Here is a 12,759-nt window from a genome sequence, read left to right as displayed (position 1 = left end):
TAGGTATACAAATCATTCTTTCTTTCGTAGATCTCATTTACTCAAGCATACAAATTATTCTTTGTATTCATTGTGTCTTCATTTTTCTCCCACTCTATATTTAGAATAAATACACTAGATATTTAAAGATAGCTTATGAGACACAAATAATGATTTTAAAGTAGAAGGATGACTATCTCATAGATTGACTAATAGATTTTAGATTTGATGAGTGTACTTGGTAATTGACATTCCTTTAGAAGAGTTCATCAACTCAACATCACTTTATAATTGATCATACACAAGCCTTAAGCTTGTGGGCATATAATGAATCCCATCATTATAGTTGTCTATTGGATCACTTTAAGTAGATGATCATATGTTTTTATGTACAAGCATATAAAGACGAATTTTTAGAACAAACAAATACGATAAAAGGGGTGACTTGGGTTGCAAGCCAAGTCACCATAATCCAAAATACAACCATTGTTTAGAAAGGATCAACTATTTCCATGTCGAACACGGAAATCAAAATAGTTCTAAAATTCATAACATTAAAATAAAGACAATAATAAAAGCCAAGCTTCATTGGTAGCTACTCCTAGCTCCTTCATGATTTCTCAAGCTTGCTTCTCTTTTCTCTTGTCTTTGCTTGGAGGAGGCCCTATTTACAATAAAAAGGGGATACATTATCACAACTTTGTATCAAAATACCATAGCTGAATTAGAAACATAAAAGAAAGGATAGTCATTTACCTACTGGAGTGATTTTTCCAGCTTTGATGTCACCAAGATACTTGGAATAATTCCTCTTCCAATGTCCAACACCATTACAATAATGGCATTTATCAAGAAGATCCTTCTTGGTTTTGGAAGTGCTTGCTTCACAAGTCTTAGCCTTGGTGGACATGAGAGCTTGCCTCTTACCCTTTTTCCCATTCTTTTTGAACTTCCCCTTGCTCTTAGTGCTTATATTAAGCACATCCTTAGGTGGGTTAACATTTAGCCCCATGTCTCTTTCGGCTTGCACAAGTAAATTGTGTAACTCTTCAAGAGACACGTCCTTGTCTTGCATATTGAAATTTACCCGGAATTGTACATATGCTTTGACATTGGATAAGGAGTGAAGAATCCTATCAACAATGAGCTCCTTGGGGATTTCAACCTTTTGAAGTTTCAATGTCTCGACTAGCTCCAACAATTTGAGCACGTGAGGGCTAACCTTTTGGCCCTCCTTGAAATCGAGATCAAAGAATGCCGAGGCCGCCTCATATTGGACGATCCTCGGTGTTTGTGGGAACATTATCACAAGCTTGGAATAAATTTCATAAGCGGGGCCCATTTTAAAGGCTCTCCTTTAGAGATCCGCCTCCATAGCAAAAATCAACACATTTTTCATAGCGGCGGACTCTTTGTGGTAAGCCTCATATGCTTCCCTAGTTGCGGCAATTGACCTAGCATTAGCTTCGGGTGGAGAGGCCTCAATGAGGTAACGAAGCTTGTCGTCACCTTGGGCGGCTAATTTGAGTTGGGCATCCCAATCGGAGAAATTTGACCCATTCTTTTCAAGTTTACAACGATCCATGAAGGATCGGAGCCATGAAACATTAGTGAGAGGTGTGGGGTTGGTGTTTGGTGCAGCCATTTGTTATGAGAAATAAAAGTGGTTTACAAAACAAAAATAGAAGGAATAAAACACTTGTCGTTTTCAAAATAATAATAAATACTCGTAAATGTTAATTTAAACAAGTTTTATTGCATTTATCTAGTGACCTCTACCCAACTTGATAAATGATTCCAAGACCCAAATTCATATTAACTTGGGCACGGTGTGGCCGATTCATCCCTTATTAATATAACTCGGTGGATTAACCTTTTAATCGATTCTACTTTTAGAACTCTTGGTCGATAAAATTACAATAATATTTATCTTTAGCCCAAAACACATCCGGCAATGGTCGAGAATACTTTTGTTAAGTTCAACCCAAATTTCGAATAAATGTGTCCATGATCCAAATCCACATCAACTTGGGCACGGTGTAGCCGATTCATCCCTTTTCAACATGAATTCGGTAGATAGACATTTATCACCCATTTCCCCTACGTAACAAGGTTTGTACCCCGGTGTGGTCGAGCGCACTCCCTCACGAAATAAGTTTTCATGGTTTCGACTTTTTGGTAAGGCTAAGTCTCAATTGTTTATTTTAGCGAGAGGTCATGTCAATTTATTATCTATCACGTTTTAAGTGAACTAAAGCGGTGAACTACGATAATTGTAATTGACACGGTCGATAAACTCGATTTAAAATGCATGTTTAGTTATGGCGATTTAGCGATGCATGCAACATATAAATAAAATGCAAAGCATAAAAATAAAATCCTAGTATGGCCTTCCTAAAATAGTAAATCTAATAAACTATTACAAATTCGGAAACCAAGTCCTTTGGTCCCTTGAACTTCGGTCTTGGCACGCATTTCAAGGCAACACTTTCTTTGATAGATCGCCTTCTCGAATGGCACCGTCTTCAAGGAACTCCGGAATAAATGAATTACATAATTTCCTATTATACATTTGTGATAAAAATAAAAATAAATCTATTAAATTACAAAACGGTGATACGAGATCACAATAATTACAACCGAATCGATATTCCCATACATTTCGGGTAATACCAAGTGAAACTAAGGCCATACTAAGAAAAATTACATAATTCAAAAATTACATAAAATTAAAATATGACAATCATAAATAAAATGCACCATTATAATATGTATAAACATGCTAGATTTTATGCTAAATCGCCTTTTAAGAGCCAATATCATATATTAATCGGTTTTTACGGATTTGCGTGATTCAACTTATTAAAATCACAACAATTACATAAATTCATATTTATGTACAAGTTAATTACTCTAACCATCTTAGGACTCAAAACTAGTCTCCACTAACATTTTGACAATAATTAAACTTGATTTCTTAATATTGTTCATAAATGGACCCAAAAATACAAAATTATGCTATAAACTTCAAATTAAATTATAAAAATTTCAAATAATTTCGAAATTTGAAATTTAAACTCATGAACATTCTAGAAAAATACCATGACACTCATAATGTTCAAAACTTAGGTTAAAAATTTCGAAAATTTATCGAGAAAAACAATGTTGCGGTTTATCGGTTTTAACAATTATGACCATAAAAATATGAGAAAAATTATTTTCATCAACTTTTCACTTTTAGATCTGAAATATATGATAAAATTCAACATGTGACGTTTTTCCTTTAGTCATGAAGTATGTTTTAGCATTATTACTAATTATAGTCACTATTTATGTGATTTTTCATCAAAAATTCATAAATCATGCATAAAAACTTCATTATAGCCAAATATTTTACACGCATCTTGTAAAATTCCATGTGACAAAATAATAAATTTCCATGAACATATTCGAAATATAACTCATATTAACCTATTTACCCATTTAAATACGATTTTAACTTTAAAAATTTATATTTCTAGCAAAACAACTCATTTTAACATGAAAATTTACAGGCCATCAGTAGATAATATATGTGAAAATATATCCAAAAACCACTGAAAAATTCGAAGTTTAGCTATTTTCGTCCAAAAATGACATTTTAATCATAAAAATCACATTTTAATGCCAATATTATATAAAATGAACAATAAAATCCATAAATAAACCAAAATGTCCTAAAAATCACTTAGGACCAGAAACTTTTAACATGCAAAGTTATTTTAGGTTTATCTTAATAAATCCAAATTAATTAGTTTTGTATGTTAATCTTATAACTCGGAAAAACTATAAACCGATTTGCATGCAAACAATCTAAGGCTCATGATGCCGCTTGTTAGAAACATTAATCTCATTAATTTAACATATTCATATATGTAATAATTTATTTAGTCATAAAATAAATTCTAGATCTTATGCATGCAAACTAAAACAAGATAAGAGAAGAAATCGTCAACCTTACTATGTGATTTCGGATTAGAGGGCACAAACAAATTCACCTATTTGTTAGTTCTTGAGTTTTCCTTAAAATGGATGAACAAGGTTCAAATTAGAACCTCTCCCAAAAGCATATACACAAAGAAATCTCTTAATAATTTATATATTTTTGAACTAGTAAAAATATAAGTTTTACTTAAAATATGACAAAAAATATTAATTTTGTTCTCTTGTAATTTTCGGCCAAGAGAGGAAGAATTTGAGAGATTTTTTGTCTAAGTTTTCACAATTCTAGAGAGAAATTTCTATTTTCTTAAACTAGAAAATATGTTATTGAAGTAGTGTGAATAATGGAGGAAAAACTCTATATTTCCTCTTAGAAAAACCGGTGGGGTGGGGGAAGGGTGCCCAATGCATGAACTTGTTTTTCTAGCCAAAAAAGATAGGCATGCAAGGCTAGTCATTAGGGTTAATTATCATGTTCCTATTTAAAATAAAAAAAACACAATATTAGTCCTAACCCCTTCCCTTATTTCGGTACACATAAGATAAAATGGGTAGTCCATTTTATTTTGTCATTTGTCAATTGTGACATATGTGATATGTTACTTGACTTATGAAATTGTAATGTATTTTTAACATATTAAAAATCAACATACTCATAAAATATGTCATTTACAAAATCGACTAGTAATTCGTAATTACTTGTACCAAAACGGTTTATCAAATTATAAATTACAACGTCTTGTATTTATAATAAATTATTCATTCAATTTCAATTTCAAATTGTTTCGTAAACAATAATTTTATCTAAGTAATAAAACAATTCAGTTACTTAGACCGTATCTAATTTAATCGAATTATAATAAGACACGTTAATCTCACTCACAAAATCATCCGTCAATTTTAAGCAATTTAAGTAACTCGTATCGGCATACGATTAATTAAATAATCAATTAAGAGTATTTCTCTATAGGTATGACCTAAGGGGATCAACTGATCACCACCGTCGCACGACAGTAATGTCAAACTCTAGTCAGTCAATCATTACCGATATGTGTGGACCAGTTGACTGTAAAATATTACCTCCCACATGTATTCTTAAAATGAGATTTAAACATGTGATCATCATGATCGACAGTTGTGATCGCATCATTGTCGGAGGACACATATTCCAACATTTTCGCCATTAATCAAACCCGGATTTTTGGAGACTCGATTCATTCATATCAAGTTTCTGGAGTTCGACTTTTGTACATGTTTTTATTATTTATTTCATCAATTTATTACGTCCTTTCAAATCCTTTCCGTCTTCGTATATAAATCTAATTAGTCCTCATTCGTTTTAATTCGTTTCTAACTCGTTTTGATCCGTATTATTCGTGTTTACCGCTTTTATGACGGTTTCATATATTATTAATATGTTAAATCACTTTCACTTGAGTCAAATATCATTAATAAATCATTAAATACACCAACGAACATTAACAGACCCGCAGTTCTGACTTCACAGCCATAACTCACCTCAGCAACAGACGCAGTGATAGCTGTGCCTCTTCCAAAGGACGCAGCAATGTTGCGCCTGTTCTGGGATGAGTTCTTTCCTTGATTTCCGTTCTTGCTTTGACTTAATTATTTAATTACGTAATTAATTGACTATTAGCCGTAATATCACTCTTAATCTGTCCATATTTTTCAACTTAATTTATTTTCCTCAAATCGTCCGTCTTAAATATATTTTTGACGTAAATCAATTATATCATTGTAATTTATTGTAATTTTGATTATCGTTTTTTTTCATTTTTATGGATGATTTATTTACTTGTTCTTCACATGTAATTAATCTAACATCGACTTTGACCCAATTGTATGCTAAATTTCATGTTCACCGACATAGTTTAATCTCACATGCTAGGATTAATCTGTGAATGTTGCATTGCATGCATATAAACGACAACATATCAAATACGAACGATTTTCCTAATCATTAGTAGAGGCCGCTATCGAGGCGGGCGGGATTAGGTGTTCGATTAAAAGAGCTTCCTAATACGTACCTTCACCCCTTACTCTAGATCTATGTGAACATCCGTGTTCATTGGCATCCACGAGAGTCATTCTAGACATAGAATGCTAAGAGTAACGAGTTCTTAGTGTTCATGTCACTACTTTGTGTCTTGACATGACACGAGGTATTCGAACGGTTCCAATTTCCCATAAAAATTGGTGGCGACTCCACAAATGCAAACGCTTGTCCCAAGCGCCCCCGTGGCCCCCGTGTCCACATATATATTTAAAGAACAAGTAATAATTAACATCTGCATATAGGTACCTCGGGGATGACAACATTGATGAGATTGTTAGGCTATTGTACATAAGAGCTTAGTACTTCTTTCAAATAAGTGATCTCCTCATTAGGAAATGGTACTTTTACTTTCCCATACTCGTCTTTATATAATTGGGACACTTCCACTTTCCTGGAATTGTGACGAAGGGGTATACTGATGAGTCATAATTATATACATATTTATGCCTCCTCTTAATTGCTTTTGATACGGTTTTCGTGCTAGTTTATAGCATTTACATGCCTTTTAAGTTAGAATGTTGATACTTCCGCCTTTTGATGTTTAATGCAGGAATGATGCATTTGAGGAGCAAAGGAATGAAATGAGCATCACGGAGTGGGCATGAAGGGATACACGAAGCATGGCATGAGAATCCATAAGAATGAAGGAAGAGAAGTTAAGAAGAAAACACGAAGAAAAGAGCCTCTTATTACAAGTGCCTACTTTGAAGAGCCATATCTCGAGTTCTACAACAGATTTTCAAGTGATTCAAATTGGAGGTGAAAGCTTATCTTCTTAGCTTTCCAACTTCGTAAAAATCGCTTGTTTCTGACAAGTAACGAAGAAATGGCGGCCATTTGAAATTCAGTGCGCGAAGTAGGAAATTGGTGCCTCGATCGAGTACAGTGAGGCTCGATCGAGGAACTTCATGCTCGATCGAGTACATCTTGGGCTCGATCGAGGAACCAACCTAATCAATAAACTTTGCAATGTCAAGAGTTGGGGTATCTGAGAATTGGTGCCTCGATCGAGTCCACATAGGCTCGATCGAGGAACCACTAGTTTCCTTATTATTACGCAATTTTCCTTAAGTCGGTTATGTACTATTATAAATACCAAAACTCATACTCTAGGTTATTGGATGCTTTATTTTCGGTAGGTTTAGTATAACTACCTTATAAAACTCTCTCAAATACTTAGTTTAGTTTAATTAATGTTCGAATCTATTGCCTTTAATTACGGTATTGTTCTAATCTTTTTTCAATTATTATTTCAATTACTTGTTCATCGTTATTATTGTTCATCATGTTTTTCATTACTATTATTGTTGTTCTTATCTTTAATATGAGTAGCTAAGCCTTTAATCTAGGGTGAAAGGGGATCTAGGTTGTTAGAAAAGGGAATATTATGAATTGATTGTTAAATTGCTCTTGATTGTTGTTTAATTATCGTATTACTTCAAATTAGTTGATTACTGATCAGAATTGATTAATTAGTCTTGCATAAACTAGGATTATCACCGACCGGGTTAAGACTAGTATAGGCCACGATAATTGAATAGAGATAATTTAATGATAGCGATCGCATGTTAAATTAGATCTAAAAGAAATATTGAATCGACTGATCATATGACTTTCAACAATATAAATTGCTCAATCAATGAATTAAATTCTACCCTTTGATGACTACCTAGTGAACCCGAATCCCTAGACTCTTTAATATTATTGTTTATCATCCTTATTTATTTGCAATTAGTTGATTAGCATACAAACAATCAAAGCCCCACAATTGGTTACTTTAAGACAGATTTAAATATAAACAAACTAGATAATCACCGCCTCCCTGTGGATTTGACCATGACTTACCGCTAGCTATTTTGTTAGTACTAAGCTAGGATTTATTTTGATTAAGGCAAACGACTGAAATAAACCTTGTCAAATTTGGCGCCGTTGCCGAGGAGGCAACAATTGCTCTGTTTGTTTCTGTTTATTTTTGTCTTTTGTTTCGAGGAACTTCGATTCGTGAGGCGCTTTATCTTTTCTTGTTGTTTTTTTGTATGCTCAGGTCTAACAGTTAGAGATTCTACCGTTTGATCTCGAGCCGAAAAGACTTTTCTCTCTGCATCTAAAATTTCAAAGAGAAGTAAGTCAAGTGGAAGACTTGAGTACACTTGACTACGAGCGGTATACTTTTGCAGAAGATTCATCCTTAGAAGAGGATACACTTATTTCTGCAGCTGTGACTTCTACAACACCAAAGATGCCTACATTAGCAAGTCACTCCGAACCCACGGTCGCTTAAATTCCTAAAGGCTTCAAGGTCCCTACCGCTGATAAGGGAACTTTTGAGATCAAGCCTTCTTACATAAGCTTGATACAGAGGAATTTATTTGGAGGAAAAGCAGGAGAGGACCCTGCAAAGCATATGGAGAAGTTTGTTATTTATTGTTGTTCTACTCCTTTGACAGCTGGGGTGTCTCAAGATCAGGTCAAGCAAACTTTACATTCTCTTTGAGAGATGATGCAGCTGAGTGGTTAAGGGACTTGGATATGGAGAACGACGCAATTACCAACTGGACTTCTCTAGCTCTTGCATTCTACAAGAGATATTTTCCACCACAGAAAACTAATGCATTGAGAAGTCAGATTACAAGTTTTAAACAAGTTCCTACTGGTGATTTTAATGAAGCTTGGATCCATTTCAAAAGACTAGTTCGCTCCGTCCCTCACCATGGTTTTGATATTTGGTACCTTTGCAACCAGTTTTACAACGGGTTGTATGATGATCATAGAGCTTTACTTGATTCTGCTGCTAATGGGAGATTCCAAGATAAAACTAATGACAGTAATGCTTGGAAGTTGATTGATCAGATAGCTACTCACACAGCTGAGTATGGTAACCCCATAGGAAGTAAGAGAGGAAGTGGCTCAGATAGTGCGGTTGCGGCACAGTTGGAGAATATATTAGCTCAAGTAGCTGAATTGAAGACTACTCAGTCTTTGGGTAAGTAAGAGATGGTTCATATGGTTCAACAAGAAGTGTTCTGCGAGAGATGTGGTATAGATGGCCACACTACGTCCAAGTGTATGAGTACTATTGATCAAGTTCATGCCTTTCAGTCTTTCAAGCAAGGTACTCCATATTCTAACTTCTTCCCTGAAAGGAGTCCGAATGCTTATGGTCAAGCTCCTCAACAAAATCCATATATTATTCCTCCAAATCGTGGTAATCAACCACAAGGAGGTTATCAAATGCCAAATCAAGGAGGTTTTCAACAATTTTAACCTCCTCCTCAAGTTCCAAGTAATGAGGTGTCGGAGTTAAAAGCTCTATTGCAACAAACTTTGATGATGCAACAAAAGCAAACGGCTCAAATCTCCGAACTTATGGCTCATAACAAGATGTTGGATACTCAAGTTGCTCAAATGGCGGCTCAAAATCCTTCAAAACAGTCCGGCCTTCCTCCTCAAGGTAAACAAGCACATGAGCACGTTAATTCTATTTCTTTGAGAAGCGGTACTTCTTATAAGGGTCCGGACATGCCCACTAATGAAGATGAGGTTCCCTACATGCATCCTAAGGGATTGGGGAATTTGGAGCTAAGTGATGACGAGAAAGAAAATTGCAAAGATCAAACATGGGTTGAGAGGAAAGACGAAAAAGCGAGGAAAAGCCAGGTTCCTCGATCGAGTAGACATGGGCTCGATCGAGGATCTTTCTTACTCGATCGAGGCACCTCTGTAACTGACGTTGATGTTTCTAAATGTACTCCTAATGCAAAAGAAGCCGCGCCAATTAAAATTCAACTACCTTTTCCTCAAAGATTGCAGAAATCCAAAATTGAACAACAGTTTGGAAGGTTCATGGAGGTAGTAAAGAATCTTCAAATGACAGTGCCATTTACTGAATTGGTAGCTCAAGTGCCGGCTTATGCTAAGTTCTTAAAGAAAATTTTGTCAAAGAAGAGGTCTTTTGATGAAGTGGAGACTGCCGTGTTCACTCATGAATGTTCCACCGCGTTACAAGCCAATTCTACACCTAAGCTTAAGGATCCAGGGAGTTTTTCTATTCCTTGTAATATAGGCCCTTTATCTATTGACAATGCTTTATGTGATTTAGGAGCGAGCGTTAGTGTCATACCTTATAAAATTTGCAAGCAATTAAACATGACTAAGCTTAAATGTACTAATATGACTATCCAATTGGCTGACAGGTCTGTTAAGCACCCCATGGGTATCTTAGAAGATGTGCTAGTTAAGATAGGAAAATTTTTCATTCCAGTCGACTTTATAGTGATAGATATAGCTGAAGATTCTCGTGTTCCTATTATTCTAGGACGACCATTCTTGCATACTGTAGAGGCGGTTATAGATGTTAGACATGGGAGTCTTGCGTTCAACATTGGATACTATCACGTTTGGTCTTGACAAAGAATCACGTCCTCCTAATTTAAAAGCTTCTTGTCATATGATTAATACTCTTGATCCTACTTTTGATGATTGTCTTACTTGGTGTTTTGACAGGAATCCACCTAACGCCCCTGCTGCTGCGTCATATCTATGGAGCAAGGAAGTGGATGAGGTAGAGAAGCTTATTTATGGAGATGATCCTCCTCCTGAGATGGTTTACAGTTGTGATGAGAGTGTTGATATAGAAGCTGAGTTGGATGCTTTGGAAGCAGAAATTTTCAGGGAGAAGCCAGTTAGAGTTTTTGATGAAGCTTCTATGACAGACGAAGTGCCTTATCTCCTTCCTCAAGAATATGACCTGAAGAATGATGACCATTGCTCTTATTTTATATTCGACTTTGAGTTTGATGAGCCAGGACATTTTTCATTGTTTTTATTCTTTGCTTGGACTATTTACTGGTGCTACTTATGCTTGTGTGTAGCACATGCGCTACTTTTTTATTTATTTTTATGCGCTTTAACTTGTATTGATTATGATTTTTGTGCGCATTTCTTTTGACCGCAGAATTGGTGATCGCCAGACGGTTCCTCGATCGAGTTCTGGCGGGCTCGATCGAGTCACCAAGCTTTTTGGATTTATTACGTAGCCAGATGATGATAGGATTTGCGCGGATGATTATTTTCCCCTGTTTTGCAGCTGGTTTGAGGGAATTTCTCAGCTCTTACCCGGTATTCTCTTCCCTTGTAGCTTCTTTTATTGTATTGTCTATTTCTTCTCCATTCCTTTTGTTAGTTGTGTCCTTTAGGTTGCTGGATTTTTGTGTGATTGTTAAGCTGTAGGCGTCACAATGAGGACACTGTGACATTTAGGTTTGGGGGAGGGTCTTTTATTATGTTGTGTGCTTTTTATTTATGTTGTGTGCTTTTTATATCAAAAATACATAAAAATTAAAAAATTTTAAGACACAAAAACACGTTTTTACTTTGTTTTAAGTCGAGTCTTGGTGAATTAAATAACAATGATGTTAAATTGCATTGTTTTTGCATTTGAATCCCAAATAGTTGTTCATGTACATTGTTTTGACTCGTTAGCCATGGAAGCAAAGCTCATAATTCAAGTCTTAACCGTATTGATATGCCTTATATTGATTAGATTTGACACAATTATGTTGGTAAACTACTTAAATTCTGAGGTCTATAGAGCTTCCTAGGCCAGGAACATCAATAAACTTGTCTCATTTGTCAAATAGGCTTGAGTGTGATTTCTCCTTGTGAAATATGTAATATCAAACTGCATAAGTGTGACATTGGTTTCTTGATGCTTTTATTGCTTTCATTCGACTAAGTACATGTGGATAGGTGATTCTTACCATTCAAATAAGCCTTACATTACCTTTTGTTAGCCCGTTTGAACCTTTGTAGCCAATCTTAAATTACATCCTATGAGCTACAATCAAAGAATTTGCCTACCTTTTCGGGACAGTCGCAGTTGCTTGTTTATCATGTTTATTTTGCTATCATGGTTGGGTTGGGACTTATTGTTGTCATGTGGGTATAGCAAGATCATTATTTAGCAATTGTGTTGTATCCTTGTGTTGGAAAAGAAAAATATGAAGCGAAAGAAAAAAGAAAAAGAAAAAAAAAAGAAAAAGAAAAAAACAGAGACAGAAAAAATCGAAAAAGAGAAAAAGAAAAAAAGAAAAAAAGAAAAAAGAAGAAAAGAGATTGCTTCATTTGGTTTTGTCAAGGATCAAAAGGATGGTTTGTAGAGTCTAATGCATATTAGGAGAGTAATTTATTAGCTCTCATACGTTGGAAAGTTGAGAGCATTTCTCTAAGTTGGGTTCATTTATTATCAAAGATTTGGTTTTTGTTTTGGTTAGCATTGCGACTACCGTCTTAGCTCCACATATCCATAACGTGTCTCGGCACAAACCATTTCTATCCCTTTAACCCATTTGCCACTCTTATTGTCCTTGATACATGTACTTTGGTCTACATATGGTGATTGCATATTAGTTGGGGAAATTTCTATCACATTAGATTGCATGCATGTTTCATAAGTTAAGTGAATGTTTCTACTTCTCTCAATCTTCACATATAACTCACCCTTTCAATACTTATGAGTGCATGAGTGAATCCGCGAGAATCCGACTAATTTGTCTTGCAAGATCGAAAAGTATTTGGCATTTGTCGATAGTATGGTGACCTGAGACTTGAGCTACGTTTTCTATTTCCCGTACCTTTGAATTTGTTTTATTGGTTTACTTTAGTCATTACTTTGTTACAGATATGGGTAGCTTGGGATTTGTATGTGCATTAAACATTAGCTC

This window comes from Silene latifolia, chromosome 5, assembly GCF_048544455.1.
Source record: "Silene latifolia isolate original U9 population chromosome 5, ASM4854445v1, whole genome shotgun sequence".
NCBI classification, from domain to species: domain Eukaryota; kingdom Viridiplantae; phylum Streptophyta; class Magnoliopsida; order Caryophyllales; family Caryophyllaceae; genus Silene; species Silene latifolia.
The sequence above is the reverse complement of the archived record's forward strand: the minus strand, read 5'-3'. Positions refer to the sequence as shown.